The sequence below is a fragment of the Danio rerio genome, chromosome 2 (assembly GCF_049306965.1).
Source record: "Danio rerio strain Tuebingen ecotype United States chromosome 2, GRCz12tu, whole genome shotgun sequence".
NCBI lineage: Eukaryota > Metazoa > Chordata > Actinopteri > Cypriniformes > Danionidae > Danio > Danio rerio.
The window spans coordinates 7,751,416-7,765,534 of NC_133177.1; the positions used below are offsets into that span (position 1 = coordinate 7,751,416).

Below are 14,119 nucleotides of genomic sequence, written 5' to 3' on the forward strand. Positions count from 1 at the left end.
CACACCAAGGCAGCAGGGAACGTACTCAGAACTTTGACTGTACGTCCTGGCAATGTTCTTTCGGCGTGATGTGCACTGCAAACGTTCCTCCTGTACGGTTCACAGTACATTTCTCTCGAGCATTCAGCTATTATTTATAATGTAAAGCATATTAATTGTATATTTTGCTTTATAATATTCAGATTACATACACAGTATTAGTAGAATAGTAGGCTCGTGATAATACAAGTAAATAAATCAGTAAACTTTGGGGAAAAACAGTCTCGTCTATTATGGTAGGATATTAGGGGCTGTCAGTCATCTGCACTCGAAATAAATATACTATGTTGTGAGATTTTAAATTACTGATTTTTTCAAATTTCTTTTTGCTTTAGAATAGATTATAATACAACAATAATAACGTTATGAGCAAATGCTCTTTCAGTAACCTTCAAAATATATTGTTCTCTCTATTCAGCTATAATGATTATTTTAGTTACTTTTTTGTTTCAGATTATTTAGATAACATTCAAAAATATTGCTTAATGGCAAAATGATTCATTACAATTTTCATAAACAAGAAAAGAAATAATATTACTAGTCAGACTTTATTTTTAGGGTGTCCAAATTCATTAACTACTGAGTAACATCAAGTAATAGGGTGCAGTTGAACAAAACTGCACCCTATTATCCCCCCCCCCCCCCCCCCAAACTTCTGTTTAAAGGAGAGATTTTATTCAACACATTTTAAACATAATAGTTTTAATAACTCGTTTCTAATCACTGATTTATTTTATCTTTGCCATGATGACATTTCATAATATTTTACTACATATTTTTCAATAAACCTCTATACAGCTTAAAGTCACATTAAAAGACTTAACTAATTAGGTTAACTAGGCAGGTTAGGGTAATTAGGTAAGTTATTGTATAGTGATAGTTTGTTTTGTTGACTATCAAAGAAATTGCTTAAATAATTTAGCTAGTAAAAATAATAAAATAATAATAATAAAAATAAAAAGCTAATAATTGTGTCCCTAAAATGTTTTTATCCTAGCCGAAATAAAACAAATTAAAAAAAGCCTTTATCCAGAAGAAAAATAGTATTAGACATACTGTGAAAATGTCCTTGCTCTGTTAGACATCATTTCGGTAATATTTAAAAATAAAAAAATAAAATAAAAGAGGGGCTAATAATTCTGACTTCAACTGTACGCAGAGCTAGTGTTTCCTCCCATTTCAATATACTTCTGGCGAACGGTTATTGTGATTTTTTTCAATTTTATACGGTTCCTTTCACAGCATCGATGTTGTAATGTGATTAAAATACAATCAGTTAAATAGACTTCGGCATTCATTTAGTTGCTGAAGCCTAAACTGACATGTTTACTTGCACGTGCCTGTCTGGAACAGCAGGTTAGCACAGAAACGCCATTGGAAATACTGGAGTAAAATAAAAGTAAAGACTTTTAAGACATGGCGTGGAAACAATGTAATTTAATGCAGGGCTTCTCGTTCATTCTGAGACCAACTTTAAAGCGTATATCAATCAGGCAGTGGAGATTGTTGATTTTTAAAGAAAAATCAACAATCATATTAACTTAATCAATTTGTGTTGGGACAACATGAATGAATTGTGTGGTACCCTGCATTTTTACAGTGTATTATTTTATATTCATTCATTCATTTTCCGTCGGCTTAGTCCAGGGGTGTCCAAACTCGGTCCTGGAGGGCCGTTGTCCTACATATTTTAGTTTAAACCCCAATTAAACACACCTGAACCAGCTAATCAAGTTCTTTCTGCACTGAAAAAAGTGTTGCATGCAGAACTGTTGCAAACAATTTATTTGTGTTGAATTTAAACAAATTAAGTTTATTAATGTTTAACTTAATTTGTTTGTTTAAATTCAACACAGATCAATTGTTTACAACCACCTTACGTAAAAAAAAAATTGAGTAAATCCAAGGAGTCATCTCTGAATATTTTTTTTCAGTGTGGGTACAATAAACTTCCAGGGAGGTGTGTTGAAGGAAGTTGGAGCTAAATTATGCAGGACACTGGCCCTCAGAATTTGGTTTAGTTCCTTTATTCATCAGGGGTCAGAATAAGCCATCAACTTATCCAGCATATGTTTTACATAGCAAATGCCCTTGCAGCTCCAACCCAGTAGTAGGAAACACCCATACACTCTCGCATTCACACATTTACACCACGGCCAATTTAGTTTATTGGTCACTTATAGCTTGTCTTTGGACTGTGGGGGAAACCGGAGCGCGCGGAGGAAACCCATGCGAACACGGGGAGAACATGCAAACGCCGACTGACCCAGTAGGGACTCGAACAAGCAACCTGTTTGCTATGATGTGACAATGCTAACCGTTGAGCCACTGTACCACTTTTATTTTAGATTATAGTTTCTATTTTCAAAATATTTAGACTCCATTAAAATGAATTAGCTCAAAATGTCTCGATCAAACAGCATTTGGAAACAATGTCAGGGCTTAATTGCAAAGTTAGCAAAACATTCATAATTATTATTTGTTAGCTGCACTGGAAGCTTCTTGCATTGACAAATAATAACGAAGAGATTTGTATGAGGGCATTTCCTGCTCATAAACGTATCCAAAGTTTACAGCCTCGTAACATGTTTTGACCTCGGAGTTGTCTGACCTCCCGCTCCATCAGGGCTGTTTTGTTTAAAGTTGTTTTACAGATGCGCTATTGGACCAAACTCTGGGTGCAACTGGGCCACGCCAGGACCCTAAACCTCTCAAACCTTCAGATTGTTGTCTGTTTGGGTAACTGTCCTGCTGAAAACTCCAAGCGCTCGTATCGATCACAGCATGATGTCCCTGCAGCATTTTTTTTTTTCTGGAGCTCTTTTATGAGTTTTCCAGTCCCTGCTGCAGAAAAGCATCTTCAGGTCTTGATGTCGCCACTGCTGCACTGTAAAATATGCTGGGTTCCACACAATTCCTTTATGTTGTCCTAACACAAATCATTTAAGTTAATTGCTTTTACAAATGTAAGATGATTGAGCATAAAACATTCAAGTTGTGTTGATTCAGCTCATTTTGAATAAGTAGTTTAAACAAGTAGCAAAACACATTTTTTGAGAATATTATGTGTCTGATATAGTAGTTTAATAGCTGGATCCATCAGGGTTATTACTGTTAAAGGTGCAGTAGGTGATTGTCTTTAACTTTATTATCGTCTATTAACTTTTTTTGTTGTGCTGGTTGAAAGTCTCTTCACATTCCAATAGTAATGAATAAAAGTAAATGATCTAAATGTATTGATATGTATTTTTATATTCTGGGTAAGGCACGAGACAAAAAAAAAGTTCATCCAATTAAAATTTGTCAGGCTGATAATTTCCATAATTCTGATAAGTAAAACTGTCTGTCAACAAATGTTAATTTATACATCTGCGCACCCCTGTTCACGAAGACTGATTTGCCATTTGCACATCCACAGAGACAGTCCTCGCTGCATCCTGCAGCTCAATGACATAGTTGACCAGGTCAGCTACATAGCTGACGATCACTTACACCTCCCCTACCCTAAACCCAACCATCACAGTAGCATGGGTGCTACCTTAGTGGGTGGTACAAGGTCTGCCACATAGTTGACGATCGCCTACATCTCCCCCTACCCTAAACCCAACCGTCACAGTAGCATGCATGCTACCTTAGGGGGTGGTAAAAGGTCTGCTATGTAGTCGACGAATCGCCTACACCTCCCCTTACCCTAAACCCAACCGTCACAGTAGCATGCATGCTACTTTAGTGGGCGGTACAAGGTCTGCTATGTAGTTGACGATCGCCTACACCTCCCCCTACAGTAAACCCAACCGTCACAGTAGCAGGGGCGCTACCTTAGAGGACGGTCCAAGGTTCACTACATAGTTGACGATCGCCTACACCTCCCTCTACCCTACACCTAATCGTCACAGTAGCATGGGCACTACCTTAGAGAATGGTCCAAGGTTCACTACATAGTTGACGATCGCCTACACCTCCCTCTACCCTAAACCCAATCGTCACAGTAGCGTGGGCGCTACCTTAGTGGGCGGTACAAGGTCCACTATGTAGTTGACGATTGCGTACACCTCCCCCTACTCTAAATCTAACCTTCACAGTAGCATGGGCATTAACATAATGGGCGATACAATGTCCACAACATAGTTGACGATCGCCTACACCTCCCTCTACCCTAAAACCAATCGTCCCAGTAGCATGGGCATTACTTTAGTGGGCGTTACAAGGTCTGTTACGTAGTTGATGATCGCCTACCCTAAACCCAACCGATACAGTCACATGGGTGCTACCTTAGTGGGCGGTACAAGGTCTGCTACAGAGTTGACGATCTCCTACACCTCCCCTTACCCTAAACCTAACAGTCACAGTAGCATAGGCGTTACCTTAGTGGACGGTACAAGGTCCGTTACGTCATCGGTTAGTCAGTCAACAGCAGCCTCTGGTGGATTTATATGAGAAGGTCGGAACTGCACTCGCGAGAGAAATTTGAGATCTCAAAAATTGTACACAGCAGCCTCAGGTGGACTAGCAAAAACAAAAACTGCAAAAAAAATAAAAAAAATAAACCCATCCCTGGGAAACATCCACACACACACTTATACACTATGGACAATTTAGCCTACCCAATTCACCTGTACCACATGTCTTTGGACTGTGGGGGAAACCAGAGCACCCGGAGGAATGCAAAGTCCACACAGAAACGCCAACTGAGACGAGGATCGAACCAGCGACCTACTTGCTGTGAGGCGACAGCACTACCTACTGCGCCACTGCATCGCCCAAGAACATTTCAGATAGCATTTATTGATTTTTGCATCTGAACTCTTCATAAATGGATCATATAGATGTTTCAGCTATGTACTATAATTTTACATCCTAAAAACATTTTGTAGAGTTTCAAGTCAGTTCTTGCGCCAGTTAAACTTAAACATTCCAGTTCACAAGTGGACAAGATAAATGAAATTTAAAGCAAAATAAATCTCTCCACATTTTTAATTCAACCAGCTGAGAATTATAGGTACCATGCACCAATTTATATTAAAATTTCAACACTATATGACATTGAGATGATTTAGTTCATAGGTGTCAAGCACATTTCCATTTATATATAGCATTTAATTTATGAGAACTGTTCAGTGAGCTTTAAGAACTGTTTATTTACTGCTTCAGAGATAGACTCCACTTTCGCAGCAATAAGACGACGCTGAAGTTATTTTAAATAAGTTGCTGAATGGCACAACATGGATTGTGAATCAAAAACAGCACTGAAGTATTATTAACTGTCTACAAGTTACAATATATACATAAAATGGGATCCAAAAGCCTAATAGGATACATAAAGGCAGCTTAGTTCATATAATCCAGGGGGATAAAGCAATTTTGCAAAATGTACAATGGTGTTGAAATACTCTTAAAAGTTCCTCCAGTATTTGTATGTCTAATCAAATAAAACGTGAAATGTTTGGAAGAAAGATATGTTGGATAACATGATCGTTTTTACACATGCTTAAATTGCTCTTAAAATAATAGGAGAACATGCCAAGTGCAGGAAAAAAAGTACTCTATCCATCTATCTCTACACTGTTAAAAAAGTGGGTTCCACATAATTGATTTGTGTTGGGAAAACAGAAAGGATTTAAGTTAACTTATTAGTTTTTACTATTTTAAGTTGATTTAACATAAAACAATTAAGCTGTCCCAAAATATATATAATTTAAATAAGTAGTTTGAACAAACAGCAAACATTTAACTCTGCAGGAAAATTGCAGGATTACAGCGAATCTTCCGAGCCCTTTCAGACTGGACATCACGAGGCTCCATGGAAAAATAGTTCCATCCCGAGGAGCACTCTGCTTTTCCCCAGACAAATTAATACATGTTCTGGTTGTAGTTTATTTCATTTCCCAGATCTATCCATCAGCCCAGTATCAACATTTACTCTACCATGTGTAGATTCTCATCTCATCCCAGAGGCTTAAGGGTGATACGGTCTTCACTCCTGATAAAATGCAAGTGTCTGCACAGACTCCGCTCACTGATTTTGCCAGAAAAAACACCAGTGTCACATCAATGCCAAAGCATCACTTATCTATCTCCATTCCATATGTCTCCTTACTGAACTACACAGTGCCGTCATTATTGCATTTTCTGTTTAAAAAAAGGAATTTGGTTTCGGCTTTAATACCTGCCTGCCTCCCAGTGCCTCAGTGTTCAAGACTATACTTTCACAAGCACACATCTGCTGACAAGCCTTTAATGGCTCCCTTATGTCACAGAAATGTGCTCAGTGAAAGAACCTTCGCTTACAAACATCTCTTATTTCACATGTGTACTATATACACCAGTATTAATGATGCTATGCATCAAAGAACTGCAGCTACTGATATTTTGGGAGGCAGTTTTTAAACAATGTATAAAATAAAGCAGGAAAAAAACTGCTGAAACTAGTTTACTCGCCCTGAGGCCATTCAAGATGTACTGTAGGTAGACTGTTCTCGTCTGTAAAATATTAAGAACGATTTTTAGCTGAAATTGTGGTCTTGGCGAGTCGTAAATCCTGCGGCTTCTGAGGATATTTGGAGGTCTTATACCTTATTACCTATAGTAAAAGTTCCTGCATGCATCAATGACGATCTGGAGTTTGAGCTTGTCACATAATGATAGATACAACGATTCAATATTATTTATTGGCAATATTATTGCCAATAAATAACCTCAAAGGTCCTTAAAATAACACTTCTCATGCAAATTCAAAGCTGAGTAATGCCAAGTTTATGCTAGTTTCTCGGTGTAGTTGATCTCAGATATTGCTGAAATTCAGTGCCCAGCTGTATCATTACTGAGCTGTAAACGTTTTATCCAATGGATAATTACACTCTTGTGATATTCCAACACAATCTCACGACAATTCGTAACTTTTTCATTTAGTGGCTAATTCGTACGAATTCGTACGATCTAATTCGTACATTTTAGTACGATTTGCTCATCCCCCAATGACGGTTGGGTTTAGGTGCCACGCCTCCTTTTTAAAATCGTACAATTTCTTACGACTGAACTCGTACGAATTCGTACGAATTAGCCACTAAACTGCCAAAACGTAAAATACTTACGTTTTCTCGTGAGATCAGGCTGGATATTCTCACAATTTTAAAACCAACTCTGAATGGTTTGCTATGTTTGACAAGGAGCCACAATGTTTTGAACATTACTAATGTCATGACACTATATGGGGTACACCTTGCCCAACTGCTCATTAATGCAAATTTCCAATCAGCCAATCACATGGCAAGGCGTGTAGACAGGGTCAAGATGATCTGCTGCAGTTCAAACCAAGAAGGGCCAGACTGGTTGGAGCTGATAGAAAGGCAACATTAACTAAAATAACCACTTGTTACAACTGAGGTATGCAGAGGAGCATCTCTGAACACACAAAATGTCGAACCTTGAGGCAGATGGGTTACAGCAGCAGAAAACCACACCGGGTACCACTCCTGTCAGCTAAGAACAGGAAACTGAGGCTACAATTTGCACGGCCTCACCAAAATTGAACAATAGAAGATTGGAAAAACATTGCCTGGTACGGCGAGGCAAGTGTCCAGCAAAGTTTAGTTCCAACCCCAATCAGGCACACCTGGGCTAGCTAATCAAGCTCTTCAGCTGCAGTCACATTAGAGTTTGAGCATGTGATATTCTGTCATGCGGCGCTGCGAAAAGGGGCGGGATTAAACAAGCTTATTAGACATTTTAAAACACGAGCGATTGCTCCATGTTTTAAATTTATGTCCAGAGAGGTCATGTTTTGATCCTCGATTGGTCTCACGCAGTCAAGTGATGCGATTTTGCAGGTCAGAGTTCACCAAGCTTGAACTTTGCACCACAGCAGCCTGCGAAATTTGACTTTGCGTTTCCAGTTTGACGCATTCGTGTGCGTATGAATGGAAGTCTATGGGAGGAAAAGCCCAGTGTGACCGCAGCTTTTCTAGGCTTACTAGAAACATTCTTGCAGGTGTGTTGAGGCAAGTTGGAGCTAAAATCTGCAAGACACTGGCCCTCCAAGACCGAGTTTGGACACCCCTGATTAAGGCAGTTCTGAAGGCAAAATGGGGTCCAACCTGGTACTAGTAAGGTGTAAATAAAAAAGTGGCCATTGAGTGTAGCTTGCATCAATAGTATTTTGCCAACATGACTTATCTGGAGAGGTTTCTGAGATCCATGTGGATATTTCTGGTCAAAGGTTACATGGGTGGTATCCAAATGGATTCCTTCATTTCTTCATGCACTCTCAAACCTTCACCATGGAGGCAAATACTTTTCTTGCATGCGTTTGTTGGCATTTTCTGCACTTTGTTTTTCTCCCCAATAACAAATTTGTCAGTATAATGCTTAATTTGAATGTTTTTAATTTTGACAAATGTTGCACTTAAATGAATTGAATACGTAATCACGTAAGCACATATGTGCTTTAGGTCTTTAGGACTTTAGGTCTGCACATGTCTGAAAATAATGAACAATATTGTTTTTATATTTAAAAAAATCTAAACGTTTAGTACATTTAAATAAATAAAACAAAAATAAATAAACAAAAAATCAAAAGTTATTTTCTAATTAGGCTGAAAATTGTGGGTGGGCAACATTTGTTTTTGTGGCAGGCCACAAAATTCTCCGAAGCAGATTCTCTGAAGTCAAAACATCACGTCTCCATTCCCTTCTATCAGGGAACAGGGGTTACATTAGTAACTGAGATGTTTTTGTCAAAAAAAAAAATGTGTGCATAAAATTTGTGGTGGAAAAATAATGCCATATGTGAAGCTCAAACATTCTGAAACCTATTATGAGACACCCTATATGATAGTTGATAACTTGGTTAGTAAGAGTTCGCAGCTCATGTGGAACTTCTTAATGGACATCACCAGAGGCACATTATGAGCGATCATCAAAGTTTAAATAAAGTCACACATGACATCACATCCATTCTTATGACAGCCTCGAATCCAATATTATGACAAATAACCACCATATATAATATCGTACAAGCCAACACATATAAATTAGAAATCTTGCAGATCTCAACACAATCAACAAATGGAATTGGGGCTGCTCTTGGGATGGACATCAATAGGGAATAACACATGCTTTATTTTAATTTCGATGCTGGAGTGGGCCAAGCGCATCTTGTATTAATAAAGAACAAAAATCTTTGTAGGCTTATCTAAAGAAAGCTAATTTAAGGCTTGACAGAAAAATTGCTGGTGGAGAAAGTGATTCTCAGAACCATGTGTCATATCGGCGAAACAGAAATCGCACCAAGATCCCGCTTATGATGGACACTTATTGTGTAATCCGTACAGTGGTTAAATATAATCCAGCATATGCAATACAATTAATTGTAGGTGTATTTACCAAAATTTAGTAACAATTTCCCATCTGATCAAGACAAATTAGATTAGATTTGATTGCAATGTTCATTGTACTTTATACAGTTGAAGCCAAAAGTATTAGCCTCTTGTGAAATATTTATTCTTTTTCAAATATTTCTCAAGCGATGATGACAGAGACTTTATAATGATCAGTCATATAGGTTTTAAGGGAGCAAATGAGAGAGCTGACCCTTCGATGGCAGCTTGACTGGCAGGAGATCCCAATATAGGTGAAGCAAATATTCTGGCCCTGTGTCTTCCCACAATTTTGACCAACAAGCATCGTCTTAGAGCAGTGGTGCTCAACCCTGCTCCTGGATATTGACCTTCCTGCAAAGTTCAGCTCCAACCCTGATCAAACACAGCTGAACCAATTAATTAGGTGCTGAACAGCACTTGATAATTACAGGCAGGTGGGTTTGATATGGGTTGCAACTGAAATCTGCAGGAAGGTCGATCTACAGGAACAGGGTTGAGCACCACTGTTCTGAAGCTGCGGTCACACTGGGCTTTTCTTCCCATAGACAACCATTCACACGCACTCGAATGCGTCAGACCAGAAACGCGGGGTCATGCGTCAAGTTTCACAGTTGCTGCGGTGCGAAGTTCAAGCTTGGTGAACTCTGACCTGCGAAATCACATCACTTGACTGCGTGAGACCAATCAAGAATCAAAACATGACCTCTCTGGAGAGAAAATTAAAACATGGAGCAATCGCTCGCTTTTTATAATGTCTAATAATCTTGTTTAATCTAGCCCCTTTTCGCAGCGCTGTATGACAGAATTTCGCACCATAGCTTAAAACAATGCTTGTTGGTCAAAATTGTGGAAAGCCACAGGGCTAGAATATTGGCTTCCCCTATATTGGGATCTCCTTCCAATCAAGCTCTGCACAAGAAGTTTGGCCAGGGGAGCAACGGTCATGACCACCTGAGCCTAGTTTCTCTAAAATGCTTCTTTCCTTCACTTTCGTCAATTGGTTAAGTTTGTTCCTCGCCACTGGCTTGCTTGGTTCGGGACTTGTGGAGATGTGCAACAATTGATTTGCCCTTTATTGTTTGGACTTTCAGCAGTGGAAATTAATCCACACTGAACGGAACTAAACTCTGAAAACTGGAGTGACACAGTTTTAGTTTACTAGCATTTTAATGTTAAGCTCTTTTTTTTTTTTTTTACACAATTTACATTGTAAAAGCGCTATAAAAATAAGGATGAATTGACTTTGAATGTAGACAGGAGAAACACAGAAAGGCTGGGCAAAAATCTAATTCATCCTTTCACCAAAACTTAAGTATGAAATGGGTATGTTTGTGTGGACGAATCCCCATCAACCATCAGTGGTGCTGTCACTTGTTGAACGAAGATGCAAAATGTGAGGCTGCTGAACTAATCTTTACTGTAACTGGACCTACATTGTATGCAAAACTTTAGTTTGTGGAGATGTGACTTGTGACATGGCAAAGGACAAAGAATTTCAATCAGAAACTATCCAATAACTCACAAGTTCAATGGATTTAAGAGTTTATATCAAAGAGATATAAACAAAGGCGATATCAAAAAAGACATCCTATGTTAACATGTAAGTTGCCCCGATTTCACAAAAAAATGACCTTCTATTTCTACAAATTCAATCAATAATCATTTTCAGGTCTCTAAAATCTGTAAAATGTTTTCAAACTCTTGCGCATAATAATTTGGAACAATGCATTTGGAGTTATTTTTTCTATTATTCTTAAATGAATAGACAACTCTCAACTCTCACATGGTTGCCCACTGAAGCTAAGCCGGGCTGCACCTGGTCAGTACCTGGATGGGAGACCACAGGGGAAAGCTAAGTTTCTGCCGGAAGTGGTGTTAGTGAGATCACCTGGGGGCACTTCTCTCGTGGTCTGTGTGGGTCCTAACACCCCAGTATATTGATGGGGACTCTATACTGCTTAGTGAGTGCCATCTTTCAGATGAGATGTTAATTAAGGTCCTGACTCTCTGTGGTCATTAAAAATCCCAAGATGTCCTTTGAAAAAGAGTAGGGGTTTAACCCCGGCATCCTGGCCAAATTTGCCCACTAGCCTCCTAACCATCCCCATATCATAACTGACTCTGGCTGTTTCTCAATTCCAAGAACTCAGAGAACGGACTTGCGTTCTTGTGGATACCGGTCTTGCCAGGTGTCCTCGGAAGAACGAACTCAGGAGACCATGGCTGTTTCTCAATATGCGTTCTTCAGCGGTCTTGTGTCCTCGTGTTCTCGTGCAACGTTATCATCAGCTGCCTAAGTTCAGTTCCAATACTCAAGACCGCAAGTATGGAGGACGCGTGAAACTTCCCAGATGTGATCTTGATATCGAGGACGCACCGATGCAGACTTGAGCACCGAACTCCCTCTGGAAGCCCCAGAAGTCATTGCGACTGGCGGTGGGAAGCGCAGCATTTTATCTAGATTTATTATTACAGTTCAGAGATATTACTTATTTACCTCAGGAGTTTCCCTAAATGAAACGGTGAAATTAAACATTACCATGAACATCTAAATAAAGGAATAAACACATTAAGAGTTGTTTGTTTGCTGAAATTCGTATTAAAATCGGTTTTATTTATATTGTGCAGAGTATATTTCTAATGTTTTTATGCAAAGTATATATTTTGAAGAGGGGGGAAACAATAAATCATTGTTTGAGTGCTGTAATGTTTAAATAATTTCCATTTAAAACGCGTGAAGGTCACATGACCATCAGGAAGAACGCAGCATCCCATTTCTCAAAGGACGTGTTCTCTGTCCTCGCGGTCTCCTGAGTTCGTTCTTCCGAGGACACCTGGCAAGACCAGTCTCCACAAGAACACAAGTCCGTTCTCTGCGTTCTTGGAATTGAGAAACAGCCCACGAGAACAGAGAACGCGTTCTGTGAGAAATGAGATGCTGCGTTCTTCCTGATGGTCACATGACCTTCACGCGTTTAAAATGGAAAATTATTGAAACATTACAGCATTCATACAACAATTTGTTGCTTTACCCTTTTCAAAATATATACTATGCATAAAAACATTCTAAATATACTCTGCACAATATAAATAAAGTGAAGTTTATTCATAAACTAATTTCGAGAGGATCACGTGCTTATGATTTATCACGGCCGGTCTCGCATTTGCTAATCAGTATCTTCCAATCATATGAGCCCTAAGCTACTATAAATAGCCACAGTTTTCAGTTCACTTTATCTTCGTTTGGAAGAAACCCCCCCTCCCCCCCTATTCTTCTCCTTTACCTCTGATTGGGCGGCACGGCGGCCCAGTGGTTAGCACTGTGAGCCCCACAGCAAGAACACTGCCAGCCCTGGTTCCAAAGGACCGGTGGGTGTTTCTGTGAGGAGTTTGTATGTTCTCCCCGTGTCTGCGTGGGTTTTCCCCGGGTTCTCCGGTTTCCTCCCACCATCCAAAGACATTCAACATACATAACAATCAAGCTTTGTCTAATCCCTTGTGTTCCCTTAGCTACCGCAGCAGGGGAGTTCTGAGATCCACCGAGCTCAGGCTCCCCTCTTGCTCTGCCAACGGGAGGAAGCCCCGGGCTCGAGGAGCCCTTGAGCTCGGGGCTCTCTCCCGGGACAGCATGCCAAACAAGCTTTTATAAATCATCAGCTAAGTGTGAACTCTTGAAACAGATTTAATATGAATTTCAGCAAACAAACACCCTTAATGTGTTTATTTCTTTATTAAGATGTCCATGGTAATGTTTACTTTTACTGTTTCATTTAGGGAAACTCCTGAGGTGAATAAGTCATATCTCTGAACTTTATTAATAAATCTAAATAAAACGCTGTGCTTCCCACCGCAATGACTTCTGGGACTTCCAGAGTGAGATTGGTGCTCACCTGCATCGTTGCGTCTTCGATATCAAAAACACATCGGGAAGTTTCACGCGTCCTCTGTCCTTGCGGTCTTGAGTATTGGAACTGATTTTTGGCAGCTGATGATGACAAAAGAACACCAGGACACAAGACCGCTGAAGAACGCATATTGAGAAACAGCCTCTGTCTCATCTCCACCAGTTAGCTGGTGTGTGGTGTGCGGTCTGGCGCAATATGACTGCTGTCTCATCATCCAGGTGGATGCTGCACACTGGAGGTGGATGGTGGTGGATTCCCCCATGAGTAAAGGGCTTTGTTCAATAAAATTACAATTATTTGTGACAGTTAATATTATATACAGTCAAGCCTGAAATTATTCATACATCCGGCAAATTCTGGCTTTTATTCAACCAGCAACTTTATTTTTGACCGGAAATTTTCACAGGCTTGTCCCAAAATAAAAGATGAAGAGGCGCCATTGTGAATTTTTTTTTCCCTCAGCTTTCATTTACAATTGAACAAAATGTGGCCTGTACAAAATTATTCATGCCCTCTGCAAACTGTCACAGTCTATGGGAAAATTCAAAGTTATATAACAAACCATCCAAGCTGTTTTAAAACATCCAAATTACCGTTATTGATTGGCAACAGCTGTTATAATCAACTTAACAGGTGAAAAACAGAAGTTCTTTGTTGTTTGTGGACAGTCATGACTAAGACAAAGGAGCTCTGTGAGAACCTGCGGATGTGCATTGTGGCTGTTCACAAGTGAATAAAGAGTTATAAGACCATATCTTAATGTTTGGAAGTTCCAGTGACTACAGTGCAACGTATTAT

At 39.4% G+C, this 14,119-nt stretch overlaps 1 protein-coding gene across 1 annotated transcript in view; it reads left to right on the top strand.

Annotated features, from left to right (window-relative positions):
* xpr1b (xenotropic and polytropic retrovirus receptor 1b) overlaps positions 1-14,119 on the top strand; it is a 573,636-nt gene that overhangs the window by 433,687 nt on the left and 125,830 nt on the right. The gene's annotated exons all lie outside the window — the stretch shown is intronic.